Source organism: Pholcus phalangioides, unplaced genomic scaffold (genome assembly GCF_987345545.1).
Source record: "Pholcus phalangioides strain wild (caught in Gottingen) unplaced genomic scaffold, Ppha-v1.0 ptg000008l_1, whole genome shotgun sequence".
In the NCBI taxonomy this organism is placed as follows: domain Eukaryota; kingdom Metazoa; phylum Arthropoda; class Arachnida; order Araneae; family Pholcidae; genus Pholcus; species Pholcus phalangioides.
The window spans coordinates 56,952,973-56,971,585 of NW_028301601.1; the positions used below are offsets into that span (position 1 = coordinate 56,952,973).

Sequence of the window (18,613 nt, forward strand, 5' to 3'; positions counted from 1 at the left end):
TCTATACACTAAAATTATATCTATACACTTAAATAAATTCTAATTTAAGAGTTAAAATAAATTTATACAGTCGAATCCCGTTTTAACGAATACCTATAAAGCGAAAATCTCGTTTTAACGCACAATTTTTTAATCCCCCAGAAAAGTTTACATGGGAACAATGCAAAAACATGGAATTCCTTTATATCGAAATTTCGTTTATTTAAAATTTCGTCTCTTGGAGTTCGTTATAACGGGATTCGACTGTACTTTTATTATCAGATTCAGATTGTGCCTGACCACATACGTTAAATTGATAAGTTTATTTTTATTACGAACAAAAATTTCCGAAGAAAATAAAAGTAAGTATTGATTTTATGAACCATTTTTTTTCTTGTTAAATTTTTGATAATACTGCGTTTGTACAGTCGATTCCCGTATTAACGGATACCGTTATAGCATGGGCGGAATACGGGGGGGGGGGGCATTGCCCCACAGCGTCAAAAGTGGATTGGGCAGATCTAATGTATATGTGTATATATGAATTGACATCATCATCATCGTGCCCCCCAGCAATAATGACTTTGCCCCCCCCCCCGACTTCCAAGTCTATATCCGCCTATGGGGTCATTCAAGTATTACTTAAGCAGATTTTCAGCCATTTTTGACCCCCTCCCCCCCCTTGTCAGCAAAAGTCAGCAAAACAGTGACCCCCTCCCCCCTTGTCAACAAAATTTCGTCAGCAGCTTAGAATATTCCATATCTTCAAAAAGGGGTGATTGATGACGTAAGCAACCTTTAAACCCCCCCCCCCTTGTCATCAAAAGTCAGCAAATTCGAACCCCCCCCCCTCCGATGCTGACGTAATACTTGAATGACCCCCTATGCGTTATAGCGCGATCCCGTTTTAACGAAAACTTTTCTAATTCCCCCAGATAAGTTTACATGGGAACAATGTGAAAATCCGGAATTCCTTTCTAACGAAATTTTCGTTATTGCGAAGTGGTTTTTTTTTCCCGGTCTCTTGGAGTTCGTTTATAACGGGATTCGACTGTATTTATATAAAAAAAAAATAATTATGACATGGGAAAATTGTTTTGATAGCCAACGGCAGCGATAACTTGCCAAGTGATAGATTTCTGGTGAGTTTCTATTTGGGAAAACCGCTACATCCAAGAATAAATGATTGCGTCATCTTCAGATGATGCCATTGGATGAAAAAAGACGAATGGGAGAACGGAGAGACTCTTAGATGACTGATTATAATCACGGACATTCAATATATATAATTCGATGTTTGTCACTAGAGCCCGGATTATATACATTTGCATATTTTGGCCTTTTTTTACCATTAATGCATATAAATTCATAAAATTAAAGAATTTTCTGTAGAAGTGCATATTTTTTGAAGGTTTATTTGAGCTCATTCAATTTTTTTATAATTTTTCAAATAAATATTGTTCGTAATATTTTCATAACATCGGTTTTTCCCCCGCAGGTGAAATTTAGTGAATTGATACATATTTATAAAGTATTTTTTTACGAATATTAACCGTTTTATTGTAAGGCTATCTCTAGAGATATGTCAAAATATTAAAGGTTTTTTTAGAAATAGTGTCAAAATTGTTTTCTTACTAGAATTTCCGTTATTGAGCAGCTACTACAATCTAAAAATTAAAAAATGCCTGAATAAAAAATATGTAGAAGTTATTTGTATATGCGGTATATATATATATATATATATATATATACATATGCACTAAGAGATAGAAAAGATGCCTTTCAAAAACACATTTGCTTTTTTTTGCATGGTGATTTTTTTAATGCATATTTTGTATTTTAAGTTCTTATTTTTAGCATTTTTCAGTGCATATTTTGCCGTTTTTTTAGTGCATATAATCCGGGCTCTATTTATCACTGATAATTTTGTGTATTAAGTGTATAAAATGAAGGTAGAATATTGAATGATATATGAGAATTTTTTTTTTTTACATATTAAAAATTCGATATAACGTAATTATATGCTGGAATTTGTCGTCATATGTATGAAATATAATTTGAAATATAATTTTTTTTATGAAATATAATTTTTTTTTTAGTATTAACTGAATTATTCAGCATAACAGTATTAACTGTGCTCGTATACGGGGCAGCATCGAACACAGGGACGCTCTCTCTCTTATATGGGGGGGGGGGGGTCAATAGACTCGGTGCGTCTTGAGAAAATGCATCTATCTCAGTCAGTAAATATGATATGTGATATGTCTGATAGTCTGAGACGTGTATAATGCACAATTTTTATTATTTTATAATTATATATTTTTGTATAATTGAATATGTGTCTGTAAAACTGAATATATACTGATTTGCGTTAAAAATTGCATATGATTTTTCATTAATAATTTTCAAAATTTCATTGAATACAAATAATTGTGTGCGTGTGTGAGAGAGAGAGAGAGAGAGAGAGAGAGAGAGAATAAATGTGCAATTGAGAAAATAAATTCTCCCTCCGGGGAACCCCCGTACCACAAATCACATTCGCCGGGCCGCACAGTGGTCAATATAACGAATTTAGGAGGAAAAAAATGTTTTCTCGAAAACTAATGAATATTTTTGAAAACTTCTTTTTGCTTCACATCAAAAATAGGCATCCACACAGGCCGAGAAATATAATTTAATAATAATAACGTTTGGTAATTTTAAAACTACTTTGGCATGATTACTACGTTTTCTGCATTTTTGCAATTCTTTCCATTTCAATGAAATAATTACTTATTTCTAATTAATCTTTCCATCTTTTACTGATGTTTCCTACTTTTCTGATTGACTGTCTGTAAAATAATAACGCATCACTCATATTTATTACGAATAATATTTAAAAAATAATAGTAATACCAAAGTACATTCTAAACAAAATATTGCCGTGAAAACTGGGGGGAACACTTAATTGAAGTTTAATATGTAAAAAATCAAGATTTTCACTCAAAAAATAATAAATTATTCTTTTATAACACAAAACATTAAAAATAAACAGTGCAAATAAACAAAATCTATGATTTGGTGGCTTGCTCACCGATTGAACATTTCAAATCGGAATGAAATTTTTCATAAATTTCTGCTGATTATTAAATACTTACAAATTTATACTCGCAATTCTACAAACACTTAAAAATATACATTATTTCATTCTCAGAATTAATTTACGTTTATGTACAGTAATTTTGCATATAAATTAAAAATTTACGTAAAACACACCCACACCTTATGCGCAGTGTCAATCACTGTAAGACTCTGAGGATCTGCTTTTTTCTCCCTTTTCTGTCTCACTAAATTTCAGCAAAGTCAAAACCTCTTTTGGCAATGCTCCCTTTTTCGGGGCAGTTTTTTGTGGGCAGTTCTCTTATAGAAGATACTAGATGATCTGATGATGTAAGAAGATAGTTCATCAAATCTTCATTAGTTGTTTGACGTGAAATTTTTCTTGATCTATATTCTCTGGCTTGCTTATAGTCTTTATGTCTGGCTTCTTGTGCTTCCTCCGTCAACTGACCAACGGGAAGTAGCAAATGTTGTATAACATCTGCACCATGAACCAAAACTTTGTGAACAGTAACTGGCACGTAAAACCAACTGTAAAGTTGCGCATAAAGCTTTGCGGTAGTGTTTGCAAACTCTCTGAATTTTTCGACATCTATTTCATGTTAGAGGCCGTACGTTGGCCGGATGATGTAAGACTGGCTTGTGCTGCACAGCACAACTCGCTGGTTCTATGTTCTTCCAAGATATTTTTTATTTTTGCCTTCTTGGTCCTCGGGCCACTATCTTCGAAATTCTTTTGAGGTCTGCTCCGATCTTTCTGGACTATTTTGGATGGAATAGCTATTTTCTTTTGTAACCATGCTGAATTTTTGTCGAGGAAACGTGTCAAGGTCTTGTTACTAGATATCCACTTTTTTTTTATAAGAAACTGATGAAACATTTGATTTTCAAACGAAACTTACTACTCTTGACTTCCAGGCTATGTTCAAATTTTGACTTTTCATCAATATATTGGATTAACAGGTCTGCAGACTCAGTAAGGCAAGCTCAACCCACCATTAGCGCAAAAACAACTCTAGACGAGTCACACATAAGGCCATTTCAAAAATTCCTTACGTAAAAAGGGGCGGCTGGGGGTGGCTACGCATAATGCAAAACGTTCACCAACAACATGTAGAACATCAGAAAAAACATTTCACGATTGAACAGAGTTAAACTTTTTTTATAACTCACTTTTTGTGCTCAAAACTACTCAAAAATAAGCCAAACTTCAAGGACGAATTACGAAAATTATTTCCTCTACTCGGAGTTTGGAAAATATCGAACCGAAAAGGACAAAGAACTAAAAATGAATAGCAAAAAGAATTTCATAGTTCCACTCAAATGCAACCGAATGACAACCTAGGGAAGTTAAGCTTTTCATCACATTTCGGCGAGAGCCCCATCTGAGTCAGTCATTACCCTTCTTTGACCCCCCGATGTAAACAAATATCACGAAACAAATATCACCTCAAGATGCACCAGACATTTCTCTACACACCCATGTGGTTTTATTCCGAAGCAAAAACTTCATTTTTTATTTTTTTCCAGCTAATTTTCCGATTTGGACCACTGTGGGCCGGGCTGAATAACTCGCGTGATTGAATACCAACTGAGAGATGCGTAAAATATATTTTTATATTATTCAATACCAAGTGATAAGTGCAAAATAAATTTCAATATTGCCTGATACGCTAAAAAATATTTTTGTTTTATGATTGAATGATGAAATAGGCGTAAAATATACATTTTTTTTATATCATTGATTACTAACTGATACGTGTAAAATAATTTTATACGTAAATGTGAATTGATTTTTCTTGTGTATAAAATACATTTTTGTACTGTTGGAATAGTCAGTGGTTAAATTTATATATAATTTTGAGCTTGAAATTTTACTGATGTATAGATGTATAACTCAATGAAACAGTTTTATAGGGGGGGGGGGGAATCTGATATTCTCTCTTGATATTTTATTGTTTTATTATTTTGTTGTAGTTTTTTCTCTTTTCAAAACTAAAATATGCATTATATATATAGTCCACCCGCTTAAACGGATATCAACGATTCCGGCACATAATATCCGATTAAGCGGGGAACAATTAGATTGCAGTTTTATACAGTAGTACGGATTTTATATTGAAAAATTATACTTGCCTATATAGGCCTATATACTTATCATATTATCCGAGGAGAAATATATCAGAGCAGAATGAATTAAATATCAGATTTTAAGTTCAATATTTATAATAACATACCAATCAGCTAGAACAATAACAACATATCAGCTAGTATATATAATGTGATGTATAGGACGAAATTAATTCTCTCAAAAAGCAAATTAGTCCAATGGTGAGAAAGGAAATAAACAGAAATGAAATTTCAAATCGAAATTTTTTATAATTATCATGCTACTGCTCACCATATGTTTTTACTTTTTCGGAATTTTCAAAATCTTTGGCGGTTTCCTCTGTTTTTTGCCTAATCATGGGAAGGTTGATAGATGCATTTTTGGCTTTTCCTCATAAAATCATCATTGCAATAGAAATTAGGAAACACCGTCGAAATTAGATTTCCTCTCTTTCGTTTTTTTGATTAAAAAGTTTCCGTTCTTTTGCAAATTTTCTTCAATTTCATGGACAAGTTTTTTTTTTATTGTTTGATACAATATTAATATAAAATATTATGCACACAGCGGTATGTGTATTTACAGTTGTCGTTTGAATTCCAATATTCGATTAAACGGGCAAAAGTTTCAGAAAATACCACATACGGGGAAACTTTAACATTTTCTCTATGGGTGAAATTGTGGTTCCAGGGTTTGGAACCAATTTTTGGTTCCCATCAGAATAAGCGGGGTATCAGATTATCCGTTATCCGATCAAGTGGGGTCGGTTGTATATAAAGAAATATGTGGGAGTTTGAGCGTCAAATATCCTCCGTTGGAATACGAAATCACTGATATAAATTGTGGTTATAGGAAGGTTTGTATGCGAATGAAACCGCTATCCAATATTAACAAATTTCCAATTGCTTTTGAAGCGATTTTACACAAATTATATATCTGTAGTTATTGAGAGGCTTTGTACAAAATTTGCTGTGGTTATAAAGATTGTTTTCTGAATTCCCATGTGTGGTTACTGAACTCGTTTTTTAATTACCTGTGATTTTGTGACTATCGTTAGAAAATTACCGTGATTATGAACATGAAATTCAATTCACGTTATTGTGAGTATTGATAGAATTTATGATTACCGAGGAAAAAATAACCGTGTTTATCGGAACAATACCGTAACCAAATGCCTGGTTAAGAATAATTTAATTATCCACACCATTTCTTAAAACGAATTTGTGGTTACAGAGAAAATTGTCTTAAAAATAACTTGTACCTAGAATTTGTGGAATATCGCGAGAATTATGTCAAAATAATTAGTGGTCGTCAAATATATATATATTGTAGTTATATGTATATTAGAAATATATAGTCGCAGATAAATAACTTGCGATTATTGAGAACGTGATAACAATATGTATTATTGTCAGCGCGTCTATAACAGTGTGTTATCAGATAGACAGGTTCACGGATCCTGCGTTATCTGACATATACAAACCTCGTCTTTCACAAACCAACAAAATAATACAAGATTATCGTTAAATTATTTTTAGTAAAACTCTATAAAACTCTCACGAATATTTTAACTCGCAAAAGTTCAGAATTAAAACTATTTCTCTACGGGAAACAATCGGCATATTTACAGGATAAATTATTCTATAAGTTTTCACAGCAAGCATCTACAGTCAAATACGTCTATGACGACAACGATCATTTCTTGAAATCTCGTTATAACCAAGGTGTCTTTACAACCGATGTTGACATTTTCTCTCAGCGACTTTTTAAACTTAAAAATATACTCAGGCGCAATCAAATACAAAAATGAAGATATTTCACTATGATTTGGATGACCATATTTTATTAAGAAAAAACGGGTATCATAAACACACACACACACTGTTCATCACTAATTCTCGCCAAGATTGTTGCGAATTTTTGGTGAAATTACCGATTACTACCTATAAATAACCTTTGGTTGGAAATAAAGCGTTACAGCAAGTCTGAAAGGAATTAAAAATTATTTTATAGCAAAAAAAGTTCTATATGATAATTATGCGAGGATTTTTGTTAAGAGGCCTCTATTCTTATTATTCAATCAATAAACAATGCAAAATACTTTCGTCTCTGATTTTAGTATTTGAATTAAAACAAGCTTCATCGAAAAAACAGGACATTGGGAATTTTTTAGAGATATCTTGGGGAAATGGAATCAAAGTGACGAAAAAATGTGTCGTGCGTCGTTATATCAGAGGTCGTTACTTTTTCATAGACGTTATAAACAACGTTCATATTATATATAACATCATTCCCCACGGGAATAAGAGGGGCGGGGGGGCATTGAATATTGACGTTACAGCCGAAGTGCCGTCGTTACAACCGAGTTTGACTGTATGTCACTTGATACTAAACTAATAAATAATAATAAATAAAAACTAATCGCAGATCCATCAACGGATTTCATTGCGAAACGCGCTGACCTTCCACCGTCAGATACGACTATTTCATACCCCAACGCCAATACTAAAATACCAATAATAGTGGAACGGAATCGTATCTGCCAGTACTAATGATACGTCCACTTTTATACGCAAATGATATTCCAACTTTCAAATCGGAATAATTTATATGATAATAACCACCGAATACGCCCATGCAAATGAACATTCATGACCTTTTCTTTTTTACTGTCCTATAGAAAGAAGAAGAAAAAAAATGGATGGTTATTAAAAAAAAAAGATAAAAAGAGGGAAGAAAAGGGTTATATATAGTGAAAGTCTCCATATCCATGAAGTAGAAACTGGTTAATGTATTAAAACGAAGGCTGCTGCACACAATGAAATACCCGCGAGGTACACGTGAAAAGAACAAAATCATTCTTCTTTTTTGTATTGAAACAAGGTATTAAATCTTTATCACTTATCGGATTATTGGTTGAAGAAAATCTTTTTTAATGGAACATTTGATTGATTTTTCTTTCGATGTTAGACATTGAAATGGCGCTTTTTTTTTTTTTTGTGCCATCAGGAAGGAGAAAATTCGAATAATTAGTGCCATTAAATATAAAAATCTGAATTCGTCGTAGAAAGGCACTGATTAGAGGTTGTGCCATGGTAATTTGCATTTTTGTGCATTATTTCTATGGGAGGAAATATGTCTTTACTCACATTGAACTAGCCTGAAAATCGAAAATGTTTCACGTACAGTAAAACTCGGTTATAATGACATCACCGATGATTCAACGAAACTTTCTCGCTATGACCGAGGTGTCGTTACAACCGAAGTTGACGTTTTCCGGATTTATTTTGACGAAAACTAGAAGCAATCAAATACTGTTTTTCTGATTGGGGTGACCATATTTGATCAGAAAAATGTAGTCAATTGGTATGATTAATTCGGGACATTACCGATTTTTACCAATGTCTACTACTTAACTACACATGTACCTCGTCCATATTCCTCTGCGGAACTTCTAACGAATTGGTTCACCAAATGTCAATAAAATTTCTAAATATTGCTCATGAATAGGCAAAAAATCCCGTCTGTCATAATGTGTTTCACCAGGGGGAAATAAATCGGCAATTTTTTAGAGATGAATATCTTTTGTCATATTCGTTTCCACACAATGTGTAAATTATGGAAATAACTTGCATTTCTGATTCTATACGTGAATGAGCAAGTCGGAACGTCAAGCATGTAATAAACTATTTTTTTTTCCTTCAACGGTAGGCACGAATAGAACACACGAACATTCTCTGGATGTGATCAGCTTTATAATCTGAGGATTTTATTGGGAAAACATCGAGACAAAAGGGACTAAAAATTTGTCGTTATATCCGAGGTGCTTGCTTTTTCATCGACGTTATAAGCAGGGTTAATTAGCATGATTCTCTATGGGGATCAGTCCGGACTGTCAATTATTGACGTTATAGACGAGGTCGTGTATGACGACGTTATTTAAAATATTCAATATTGACATTATTTTAAAATATTCTCAGATTTGTTTTATGCAATAGATAAAAAGTAGAGCTAATATTCTACAAAATAGTTGAAAACGTAGAAGTATTCTAAATAGTTTTACAAATGAAATGAATTATGTAAATCAACTCTATACAAAAATTTTCCCGGACTAATTTCTTAGTGTTTTTAGTTGTTGCGCCATCTATTAAATATTCATAACACAGTAGATACTTTGGGATTTCATTCACGTTTTACTATAGTTTCATTCCACGTTAAGATATTATATATTTATTGCTATTTATTCATTAAAATTTATTTTTTTTGATTGCTTTTTACATTAACAGAGATGCAGGAAGCTGCTATCAATTTTTTTGTTGAGTAAAATATATTATGACCTAAACCGTTTTTTATTATGCATATATACTTAGTTATACAGTGTTGTAAAAGACAAAGGGGTTCCGACTCATATCCTCGTATAGCATATAACAACATTTTATATTTGAATTTATGTACCTGCGTTTTGAATTTTGTTGGGGGAGGGGGGGTTTGAAAATTTATTGATATTTAAAGTTTACTTAATTAATTTATAATAAGTTATTAATATAATTATTAATATTCAGTAATTTTCACCATTAATATTTCTGCAATTATGTGCGTGTTTTGTATTTTCGCAAAAATGATCGCACTTTCACTGCTCTGTAGCTCGATAACTATACCCCGAATGGAAATGAAAAACATAAATACAAAAGTTGTAGTAAATTTTTCGTTTTCTACAATACCGTCAATTCGAACTCCGATAGCTCGAATATCTGTTTAAGTCGAAGTTTTCACTCAGCCCCAGAACTTTTTTTCCGTATATCTTAGTGTTAAAATTTTCCCCGTCGAAGTTTTCGGGAATGAGAGAAATTTATAACATATCATTTGGAGCAATTGAATTTAACATTTAGCCATAGAATTTATCAATTGAATTAACATTTAGCAGTAGAATTTAGCATTTAATAATAGAATTTAGCATTTAATAATAGAATTTAGCAACAGAATTTAGCATTTAATAATAGAATTTAGCAACAGAATTTAGCATTTAATAATAGAATTTAGCAACAGAATTTAGCATTTAATAATAGAATTTAGCATTTAATAATAGAATTTAGCATTTAATAATAGAATTTAGCATTTAATAATAGAATTTAGCATTTAATAATAGAATTTAGCATTTAATAATAGAATTTAGCATTTAATAATAGAATTTAGCATTTAATAATAGAATTTAGCATTTAACAATAGAATTTATCATTTAACAATAGAATTTAGCAATATAATTCGGCGTTTAGCAGCATAATTTAGCAGATTCATTTATCTGCTTGCAAAAACTCTACGACTTCCTCACGAAAGAGAGGAGGGGGGGGGGAAAGAGACAATCAAAAACCACTGCATATTTTGGCAGGAAATATTGTATACACTATTTATGATTCGTTGCATTTATATGAATATAATGTATGCGTCCGTTTTCATAACACAGATTACATATGTCTAGTTCAGTGGTTCTCAACATTTGGAAGCTCGCGGCCCGGTTGAGTATTTATTTTCGAGTGGAAGGCCCGGTCATAAGCACGACTAATGGGAAATGAATGGGATTTCGAGTGGAAAAATGAATGGGAAAAAATTAAACGATGAATCACTCACGGCCCGGTTTGACTGATGCCAGGGCCCGGTGGTTGAGAAACACTGGTCTAGTTTATTTCTAAATATTCTCATTCTATAATCAAATATGATTAAATTAGAATAACTTATCTTTTCGAATTTCTTCAACTCCAATAGTTCAACATGTTTTACTAATACGATATATTCGTAAATAGCGCTGTTATTTTAATAAATATTTCCTTTTCCCACTCTGAAATAAGAATTTCCGATAAGTCGAACTAACGGTAACTCGAATTTTTTTCATCGGCTGCTGCACATTCGACTTATCGACATTTGACTGTATTTTTTGCTCTCTGGTGTGTGTGTGTGCATTAGAACAAAGATATTGAACAAAAACCGAAAAAAAATATCCGAAACTTTCGACGTTTTTTCCGTAATCATAACTCAGCTTGCACAGGGGCTTTGGTCCCTACAACAAAAATTATAAATACTCGACCTTTAGAAAGGAACGATGTATGATTTGACTGGACTACTAGTATGGGAAAAGTACGGTCCGTGGGCCAGATGCTGTCCGCTTAGAGGTTCTATCCAGTCCGCTGCGGATTTTAAAATTATGCTATAGAAATGTTCTACAATAAATAGAGTTTAATAACAAATTATATCGAGGCTCCGCCCCCTCCCCCTTTTTTTAGCCCACTCTAAAAAACTTTTGTCATCTGCAGGTGATTCATATGCTACTAAGTTGCTAACTATCCTGCCCAGGATAGAAGGTGGCTATTCCCAACCAGTGTGTCACAGGCTTTAAGTGTTGCTGTTACAGTTCCTTGAGATTGTGAACATTAAAGGGTTAGTAGTTTCTGCTAATGCATATTTTTGTCAATTCACAAGAATTCAATCAGAAAATTTCCTGTTTTGAAATGAAACTTGTGACAACATCTTCTTCTACCTCGAATCACAAACTGGGACTATTAAAAAAAATGAAAAAAAAAATGAGTAAAACAAGAGAGAACATTTTATGGCGGAATAGTGAAATGTAAATATTGTTGGGAGATGGCCAGATTGCGCATTTCTGCACGTGTCTAGTATCATCGATATTTTGTAGGTGGCGCAGCAAGCAAAACCACGTTTTTTTTTTAGAAATGTTCCGTACAGATCTTGTAGATTTGAAGAAAATGCGCATTGTCATTCCTCAATTATCGAGAATTTTCAATTCAATATTCGCGTACAGTGTAAGTAATCCTTGTAATTCATCAGCTTTCAAGAACTTAAACATCACATATCTACTTTCAGAGATAAGATGACTTATTTAGTAAAGGTTGAGTGATAATGAACTCTCTCATATGAAAAAAAAAAAGAAGAAAAACAATTTTCATTTCGTATATTTCTCTTTTTTTTTCCTCTCATGAATGAGTAACGGAGGGAATCCCAAACGAGAGTACAAAGCCCTCAAAGTGGGTCAATAACACTTCAAGGAAAAAGAAGCCCAAGAAGCCTTAAGAGAGATTCGTATCCGAGAAGCTATCACCACAGAAGCCGTGAGGCAAAACTGATATACGTACGTATAACCGCTATATAAAGAAAGAAACACGTCTTTTCTCTGCCCCTAAGAAACAAGAAAAAAGAAGCAAAAAAAGTTAACTGAGATAACGATAAGAATGCTGATAAGCTAGTGTGAGTGTCCGGATCATAAGGAATACGGTATTTTTCTTGTGTAAGGATATAACACTATTAACCTAGTTCGGAATATCCCCTACCCGTTTACCGCTAGGCATTTCTCTCTCTCTCTCTTGAGATCACGTCCAGAGAGAGAGGGAGAGACTTGACTCTGTAAAAGGATTTGCGTGGTTGAATCTTGATCAATCTTGTCTCGAGTTGGAGTTTATATTCGGTTTGCACGAACATGTTCCGCTTGATTATTGTTATTATCGTTTTTTGAATTGTGGCTCTGTAACTGGCCTACTGTCCAACCTGAATGCGAATCTTGTGTCCTGCTGTCCTGTGGGTTATTATGGGCGGTCTAACTATACATTACTTCAGTCCGATTGGACTGTTGATATCTTTCTGTTATTTTGGAGTATCTTCTGGGCATGGCTCCCACATTCTGGAGCAGGACCCCTAGGCTGGGATCTTTTACTGCCCCCCCCCCCACGACCAGACTTTCACGGGCCCCTTTATGATGAATTGATAGCGTGAAAAGCAAAAACATTGTGGAAATTGCCCCGGGCCGCAGGGTTGGAGGATTGTCAGCCCACTCCATGTGGGGGCCATGCTTCTGGGGGTGGTTGAAACTGGTATGAGTGAGAAATCTGTGGACAGTTTGGTGAAGATGAATTCTCGGAGAGGTGGAATTTTTGGGCATTGCGATAAAGGTAACTTCCAGGCGTTGAATTTTCAGGGCAATGAAATAAAGAGAACTTTTAGGAGTTGAAATTTTTGGGCAGCAAGATAAAAATAATTTCTAGATGGTGGAGTTTTCTTGTAGCGCAATGAGGAGAATTTCTAGGCTTTCAGATTCTAAGGCAGCGCAGTAAAGCGAATTTCTAGGTAGGAAAATTTTCGGGAAGTGTGACAAAAATAACGTCTAGGCATTCAAATTCTTGGACAGTGCAATGAAGAGAAACTTGAAATTTTCGAACAGCGCAGTAAAGCGAATTTTCTAATCACTGAAATATATATTTTGGCAGTGTGATAAAGGGAATATTTAGGTGGTGGAATTTTCGGGCAGAGGGATAATGAGAACTTTTAGGCACTTCATTAAAGAGAATTTATAGGCACTGAAATTTTTAGGCACTTCATTAAAGAGAATTTATAGGCACTGAAATTTTTAGGCATTTCATTAAAGAGAATTTATAGGCACTGAAATTTTTAGGCACTTCATTAAAGAGAATTTATAGGCACTGAAATTTTTAGGCACTTCATTAAAGATAATTTATAGGCACTGAGATTTTTAGGCACTTCATTAAAGAGAACTTATAGGCACTGAAATTTTCGGGCAGCACCAGGGCCACTACTAGATACTTTTTCAGCCGGGGCAAGAACGCATTTTGGAACCCACATGTAATGTAGAACAAGCAGTTAAAAGGTGCATTCGGTGGCCCCTTCAGTCCAGCGCCCGGGGCACAAGACCCACCTGCTCCCCCCTGGGCAGCACTATCAAGAGAACTTCTATGTGCTGAAAATTATGTAGCGTCATTTATAGTCAGTAAAAGTTTTGGGCAGTGTCATAGAGCATTTTTATGTGGTGTAATTTTTGGGCAGTCGATAAAGACAATTTCTAGATGCTGAAATGTTTAGGCAGTGCAATGAAGAAAACTTCTTGGCACTGAAATGTTTTGGGTTTTTTTTTCCAGCGTAATGTAGAGAATTTTCTACGGACCGAAATTTTTAGAAAGCGGGGTAAAGATTATTTCTTGGCAGTAAAATTTTTGGCCAGCGACGTTAAAGGGAATTGTAAGGCCTGAAATGTTTTGCAGGGTGATATAAAGAGCATTTCTATATGCACTGAAATTTATTGGTATCGCGATAAAGACAATTTCTAGGAGGTGGAGATTTTTGGTAAGCGTGATAAAAAGAGAATTTCTTGGCACTGGAATGTTTTGAGCAGAAAAGATCCACCACTTTTCAAAGTGGGTGAATTTATGGGGAAATTTCGCGCTGATAATTTACATTCAGTGGATGCTGAAGATAACTTGCTGTCAATGAAATTTTTGAGAAGTTTGATGAAAATAGTTTTGTAACTTCAAGAAAATAACTTTTGAGCAGATAAAATAACCAATTGTGCGAAACAAACCGATATTTTAATGAAATAATTATTCCAAAAATATCCCTAAGGCCGATATTACACTATAAAAGTTTGATAAAATCCTTTTTATAAAACTTGAAAAAATCCAGCCAATAAAGCTCATAGGTTACATTCGAGCAAATGAAACACACAATTTTACTGGTTGAATTTTTCAAATTTTGTAAAAGAATTTTTAGATAACTTTTATAGTGTATAATCCCGTCCTAAATCACATTTTTTTTCCAAAATTTTAAAATTTTAACATTTTTATACCAAAATTAAACATTTTTTGCAGGCTTAAAATTTCCGTGTTCCTTTAAAAGAAAAATGAATTTATAATTTGTGTGATAATTTTTTTCTCCCGTCAAATACAATAGTTTCAAACAATGGCTTTCTGAACTTATATTCACAAAATAGAAGCCAATGACCTCTGGCAAATCCAAGACGTTGATACATATAAAACCCCCTTTTTCAAAATGGTATCAGAATCAAGTTTCATTTTACACACGTTTTGTAGACGTACACGCACACAACTCTGTTACTTTGTTCCAAATTGAGAAACTAGCTCATATCAATGCACACACGTACAAATATGCTTATAATACACTCACACACACATGCATGCGTATAAATCATTCAAGTGGCTAGTTCTAGTCGTGTTAAACTGGCCAAAAGTAGCCCGCACGCTTCTTTTTTACTCTCATTTTCTGGTCTCCCTTTTCACGGCTGTTGAACAATGGGGCTCGCATTCAAGTGGCCAAACTGGCTTCTATATATAGTTCTCGTTCTAATGACTAGCGATAATATCGGATGCCTTTTCTTTTTCTTTGTTTTAAAAAACAACAACATATCAGCTCATGCATTTGGGCTCCAAACAACAGCTCTAATAAGAGTGAAAGCTCTGGTCATTCTTTTCCCCCTTCTTAATTGATTGTATGAAACCGAAATATGCATAACAATAATACATTGAGAAGGCATTTAAGTTACACGTTATGTCGTTCACATATTTATGGTTTGAAGATTTTAGCCACGCGTATTTTTACACGTCAATCCGTGATATTGAAGTCTTAGTTGTGATTGTCTTAGTTTCTTTAAATATTTTTTACATTTCTTTATTTTTAATTAAACTAAAATTTAGACATTTTTAGGATTAAAAAAACTTGAACTTTTGAATTAAATTAAATTTTAATACATATTTATTGGTTATTTAAGAGTTAAATAATGGTTTTCTTTGATAATTGTAGAAAATACTAATGCATATACTGCGTACATTTCACACTTTTTTTTAAAATATGTTTTCTGAAAAAAAACGTGTTCTTAAACGAGAACGTTTATTGTGTAGTACTTTTATGTAATGCTTTACTCGTTTCGCAAAATTTATAGATACGTGTCCAAGTAAAAAACTATAGTAGTTTTTATCAGATTTTAAAACAACTTCAAGGAAAACAATAAATTAGTTTTATGTATCAAACATTTTAAGGACAGCAATAAAGTATTACCAGCTTTTAATGCCAATAACAATTTATAACTATGTAATTAACAACGATATGCAAAATTACCTCCGGTTTTCCCAAGCTTCTTTGACGACAACATTAAATTCTCGTCTATGGATTTTCAAAGAACTTTGAGGAAAACAATAAGTTTTCAAGCAGAGATCCACAAAAAACTTCAATGACGACGATAAAAAATCTTTTCCCAGATTTACAAAAAATTTCAAAACTGCAATTAAATCTCATCCAGAGATTTTTCAAATGGTTTTAAAAACACTAATAAAGTTTTATAAAGATTTGCATACGACTTCAAGGCCAATAATGGAAACTTATTCAGATGTTTTCAAACAAATTTGTATTTAATTATTAAATATAATTATTATATTATAAATTATTATTTGACAACAAAAGTCTTAACAAGCGATTTACTTCATCAATAACAAATTTATATTCAGATTTTGAAAAAAAAAAGTTAATAATGAAATTTTATCCAGAGATTTTAAACAACTTCAAGGACAACAATAAGTTTTTAACCTGATTTTCAAACAATTTTAAAGACAACAATATGTTCTTATCCAGATTTTCAAAGTTTTAAGGACAAAAATTAATTCTTATCCAGATTTTCAAACAACTTTAAGACCAACAAGTTCTTAACCAGAGATCTTAAAAAAACTAAGGACAACAATGAATTCTTACCCAGAGATTTTAAACAACATTAAAGACAACTGACAATAAGTTCTTAATCAGGAAGTTTTTAAACAACTCTAACGGCAAGTAAAAAGTCTTATCCAGAGTTTTTAAAAAAGCTTTAAGAACACAACAACAAATTATTATCTGGAGTTGTAAACAAATTTAAGGTCGTCAATAACTGTTATCAAACAACTTTAACAGGGCAACAACAGTGCCAAATCAGAAAACCAGCAATGTAGACCAACATCATAGATCTGGATACTGGGATATTAATAACCGATAGTCTCACGAACAAGATAAAGTAATCATCTTCCATTATACGCAATTAATTTCTTTCCATTTTAACTTATTTAATTTCTGAGAAGAAATAATACCGTATCGAAGATAATATTGAAATGAGAACGTCTCTCTGAACCTAAAACAACAAAAAAGGTATCGTACATAGTAGGTATATATCGTCTCACGTAAACTCGTCTCGCCAAAACTAATGCTTTATGACCTAGATACATTATTATATACGGGGTATAAACTTATCATCATCATAGTAGGTAACCCCACCACTATCACTATAAACCATGACAAGCCTTATGATCACAAATCATAGAAATAAAATAATAATAATAAAATAGACGGATAATTCTTAACGTTATGTAACAACATACAACGTCGATCGAACGGCTATAAATAGAACTAAATGGTTCTATCATTGATACATGATTCATGGAAGAAGAAGAAATAATACTTCGGAAATATTTGGTAGGTTGAACGATTGAGAAGGAATTGTTGGAACCGGCTCCTACGGAGATCATGTCAGACCTATAAGTGACCTACATAACGTCTGTGGATAATATAATATCCAAGACCAGCAGCAGCTTGAGAACACGCAACTGCAGGCATCAATTACCCTCCTCTGTGATAGCTGATATTCAATAAGATCAGCTTGGAAAAATAGTATATGAAAAAATTAGATTTTTTTTTTTTTTGTCTCCATTGAATCTTTGTGGCCTCTTCTCTGAATGTTCTCGCCCATGTTATAATTGATGGGGGGGGGGAAGAAACAGGCAGATCCTGTTACCTATCGAATTGCTAAGTATAGAAAATTCCAATGGGAAAAATTTAGAAACTGGAATATCATACAGTTGTTTTTTTTTAGGTCTTTTTCATTGACAAAATGAGCACAAACGAGACAAATCCGGTGATTATGCATAATCACCCCTCTTTTATAAGTTTGATAAATATTCTACCGGAGATTATGGATAATCCTCAGCTTGTATTAGTAAATATGATAAATTGTGAAAGAATTAAATAAATTTGCCACTCCAACTTCAGTCTGGAACGAGGGATGTGATCGATGATGTTGATCATGCTTAAAAATATCGATAAATGTTAAGAAAGCTAACATTGTGCACCAATGGTAGAATTTGCACGTCTATCTCCTTATAACACTTTTTAAAGCGGGCAAAAACACAAGAAAAAATTTTGCTGAGCCGGATATATTAGGACATTGATTCATGTTTGGAAATTTTATGCTCAGATGTGCAGCTGAGAGATTCTGCGGCGGCCCGGATAGAAACGCTGCCGCTGTGGTGGTCGAGTGGTCGGAGTGATGCACTCGCATCGCCGGGACTCGGGTTCGAACCACAACAGCTGATGTTGGTTTTCTGTGGTCCCCAACATCAAGGCGCGAATGCGAGCCTTTCTTCCTGTGGGAAAGTCTCGCCACAGAGAGCAAGAGGTCTACAACACTACAACTATTCAATCGTTACACTTCACTCGTAGTTAGGAAAATTGAAGGCAGGTGGCAGCACTACACATAACAAGTATTACGCAGAAACATACTTCACGTTAGGTCCACAACTCATACATGCACAGAATCCAGTATGG

At 33.5% G+C, this 18,613-nt stretch overlaps 1 protein-coding gene across 2 annotated transcripts in view; it reads right to left on the bottom strand.

Annotated features, from left to right (window-relative positions):
- Positions 1 to 18,613, bottom strand: part of LOC149084585 (ETS homologous factor-like) — a 138,635-nt gene that overhangs the window by 89,555 nt on the left and 30,467 nt on the right. The gene's annotated exons all lie outside the window — the stretch shown is intronic.